Source organism: Marmota flaviventris, chromosome 2, assembly GCF_047511675.1.
Source record: "Marmota flaviventris isolate mMarFla1 chromosome 2, mMarFla1.hap1, whole genome shotgun sequence".
Classification (NCBI taxonomy): Eukaryota; Metazoa; Chordata; class Mammalia; order Rodentia; family Sciuridae; genus Marmota; species Marmota flaviventris.
The window spans coordinates 84,416,665-84,420,725 of NC_092499.1; the positions used below are offsets into that span (position 1 = coordinate 84,416,665).

The 4,061-nt window shown below is 40.6% G+C and overlaps 1 pseudogene; it reads right to left on the reverse strand.

The window, feature by feature from the left end:
* Window positions 1-479: 479 nt before the first annotated feature.
* LOC114085053 (growth arrest-specific protein 7 pseudogene) lies at window positions 480-1,500 on the reverse strand (annotated as a pseudogene).
* Between the last annotated feature and the right edge of the window lie 2,561 nt (window positions 1,501-4,061).

Sequence of the window (4,061 nt, forward strand, 5' to 3'; positions counted from 1 at the left end):
TCTCTGCTCTTTCCTTAATGAAGGCAAATACTGTAGAAACCCAAGACATTCAACAACAAACACAGCAACAACAAAGCAACAATTAATATTAAATTATGTAAGGTGTTTTTGGATCTTCTCTCTTTTTTTTTTTTAGGGGATTTATTGGAGGCAGTGATGCCCTGGTTTTCTTTTCTTTTCTTTTTTTTTCCAGCCTCAGTTTGTTCTCAGAGCAACAAGCACGGCACGGGGTTTGGGGGGGCTTCAGTCTTGGAGACAAGGGCGGGGTTGCAGGTCTGTCTTCTTGGCCTGGGAATATTTGGGATTCCCCAGCTGAGCCATCCAGATCACCCTTCTGGAATTGCCAGCTCTCTCCTCTCTCCTCAGTGGACAGGAGAGTGGGTAGGAGGGCAGCTTCATCCAGCGGGAGCCACCACCCCCTCTCCACGGGACCCCCAGCCCCTCTCCTGGGCAGGACCCCCAGGGCCGCACAGGCGTGTCTAGATCTCCATGTCCACGGGGCGAATGTTGCCCGTCTTGTGCTCTCTGACCCACAGCTCTCTGTCTTTGGCCGGGTCCACTTTTTGAAGCAGTTGGTCCACAGGCTCGACTGTGCTTTGGTTGAACATGTCTGTCTCATGCCGCAGCTGTGTGTGCTGACACAGATGTTGCCACATCATCTCCACCCTCTCCACCTCCAGCCGCTCCAGCTCCAAAGTGGTGGTCACCATCTCTTCAAACCACTTGGACTGGGCCTGGTTGTAGAGGTCCACACGACGCATGAGGTCATCACCAGCCTGTGTGGACTTTCTCCGTGCCTTCTTGATGTCCTCCTCTGTCTTGTTGCTCAGCTTGATCTCCAGCTGCTGGGTCTTCATCTCCAGGTCTCTCTGCCGCTCTGTGAGGGCTTTCCGGGCCTTCTCCACCGACGCGTAGCGGCTGGCAGCTGCTTGCGGAGGTCAGCGATATGGTGGTCACACTTTTTCATGTCTTTCTTGAAGTTCTCATGAAAGTTCATTAAGGGCTTCTCTACCTCGCTGTGAAGCTTGGTGGAGAACTTGAGATGCAGAGAAGCAGAACTTCTGCTTCATCTGTCAGACTCTTCTTCACCTGGGCCCAGGCTTCTCCCAAGGAACCTTCCTCCTGTGCAGCCAAGGAGTTCTGAGAGAGCTTAGCCAGGTTCTTTGCATATTCTTCTTCAATCTTTATCCTCTCTCCGGCGAATTCAGACATTTCTTTCTGCATTTGTTTGCCCTTCAGTTGCTTTTGGAGCAGCAGTTCGAACCCAGCCACTGTGCCATTGCCTTAGGGATCCTTCTTATCAGCCCAGAAGTAGTCACAGTAGCTCCACTCGGTTGGCTTTAGCAGTTGCTGTTCAGGCATGGTGTCTGGGTGAGGGAATGTCACGCAATTTATCATCTTCTCTGTGGGGTCAACTTTATTTTCAAGATTAAATATTTTGTCTTCATTGCCTGAGGTTCTATCTTCCAAATGGTCTTTTCTGTGGGTGATACTTTCCATTGAACTTTTAAGTTGGTTTAGTGATTCCTTCCCTTCAATGATTTCTTCTTTATTTCTTCTCAGGACCTCTGATATATCTTAATGGTGGGGTAGGACTTGCCATTGCAGCTCTCTCACTGGGCATAGAATGCTGATATTTTTAATTCTTTAAGTCAAATTCATGGTAAAACCAGTTAAAATCATGAAGATAATTGGAAATTGGTTTGGATTAAGAGTAATGAGAACTGGATTCTACTCTAAGTACACCCTTACCAATAGCTAGATGTGTGTTTTAAAATATTTTGGTGTTTTAATTTTCTCATCTTGAAAATAAGGTTAATCATATCTGTCTTACTTTCAGAACAAGTATCTCTAATATTTAGAGATAGCCATGATGTTTATGATATTTTACTATAAAATATTGCCTGACACTAATTTTTATCAATATTCTATTGCTGCATAAGAAATTGCCCCCAAACTTACTTGTTTAAAACTACCATTTCTTGTAAGCCTACAAGTCACCCAGGTGAGTTCTTTGGTCTGTCCCATTCTCAGCTGTTCTGAGCTGAGCTTGCTGGCATCCGCTGGTGGGTTGGCTAGGAGCTGGTTGGTCTAGGACTGTCCCAGCTGGGACAACTGGCTCTCTTTCACATAATCTCTCCTTCTCTAGCTGCTGGCCCATAGCTGTTCTCAAAGGAGCACCTACCTGTCTCAGAACACCTCTTGAGGCCTCGGCTAAGAACAACGTTCCATCATGTCCACTGTACTCCAGCAGCCAACGCAAGCAACAGGAAACCTGATTCAAGGGGTGTGTGGAGGACAAATGATTCCACATCTTGGTTGGAGGAAATATATAGGGGAGTGTGGGGGAGTGAATTCCAACCATTCATTTAAACTCTTGATCTTTCCCAATTTATTTCATTATGCAATGATTTTTGACCTTTTTGATTCTTTGGTCAGTGTGTTATATGTCTTTTTATATATGTACATATTCATATGTGTGGCTTACTGTCTCTATATAAACCTAAATTAAAACACTTGAATGCATTTGCAATTATTATAACTAACACTTAACTGGAAAATCTATTAGATATATTCTTATTTATTTATTAACTCTGACTTGCTATATTAGCATTTGCATGAAGAAATAAAACAAGCAAAAAACCTGAACAGAATAATTGTTCAAATTTTGAGGACTGAGGTGTTTTGCACTACTGGTTTCTCTTTTGCACTGAAATGATTAGTATACTTCATTACTGATCCTATAAGCAGTAAGAGTTAATGAATTGAGACAATACAAATAGAAAATCCGGGTCTTCAGTTCTGCCCTGGAAAAAGAAGAGAGGAGTTTTGACTTTGTTTTATTTTGCTTGATCTAAGACTGAGCCTATGATGACTACATTGATTAAATTTCCTAACTCTTTAACTCATGATTTTGCTTGGATTTAGGCATTTGGTTGTATAATAGCAAACATCTGGATGCCTTTTTCCCCCCTCATCAGTGCCAACTATGCATCTGTGTGGAAGAGTGTTTCAATTTTGGATTGTAGTTGGCATCTTTATATATGCTCTTAAATCAGATACACCACATCATTTGAGCGATTCCAGAAGTTTGGGTCAAAAAATATATTTTTGATTAGGTTTAATTATAAAACTGTAAATAAAAACCTATCTGAATTATGTATGGGCACTTGGCAATTCCTGTAGATTCCAGCATCCCCCTTTTCCATGTTGGTATCATGTTCAGGAACACTTAAAATATATTGCCATAACATTTTCTAAATGACTGTATTGTAATTTTAATGTTGTATTTGGCAAACACAACTTAGAATACAGTAGCTAATAGTGTAAGCTCATTTTATTTGCATAGCATTGTTAACCACTTTCATGTAGTGCTTACCAAATGTGTCAGATTATTACAATCTACTTAATGACTTAATGGATGAGCTACATTGTTCTTAAATTCAATTATACCCTTTGCACCTCTGGAATTAAGGTCATGTCAGTATTTCTATTATATAAGTGTCTGGGTTTAGCAGTTTTTAACCGAGCTATAAAAGTTGGCTTCCAAATCAAATCTTAGTAATAAAGGTCAGTGCCTGAGGGACCCAAATGTAGTATATATAATTTTCCGATGCATTCCTTGCTTTCTAAAATAATCGTTTAGAAAAAATTCCCTTATAGTCTTCATATGGCAAACAAGAAGCATTTTCATTTCCTGTTTTCTTTGTAAGACTGTTTTTTTCTTCCTTGTTGAATGGCAGTCATCTCTCAGAAAATCTAGCTTTTAATACACTCTTTACTATTTATTGATGTGTAACCTTAAGCTGTCACTTAGCCATTTTGTAACTTATCTTTAAGATGGACTATTAACAGTACCTACCTTACAGAGTTGAAGCAAGAATTAAATGAAATTTTACACATGAATTTGAGATAATACATATTAATTGCTCAATAAGAGTTAGGTTTTATTAGTAAGGGATTTAGTATAAATCTGTTGAACATTAGCCAAACATCTGAAAACAACAGGCTCCTGAGATGGATCTGGCATTTACTGAGAGGCATGGAAGAAGCTGTGGTAT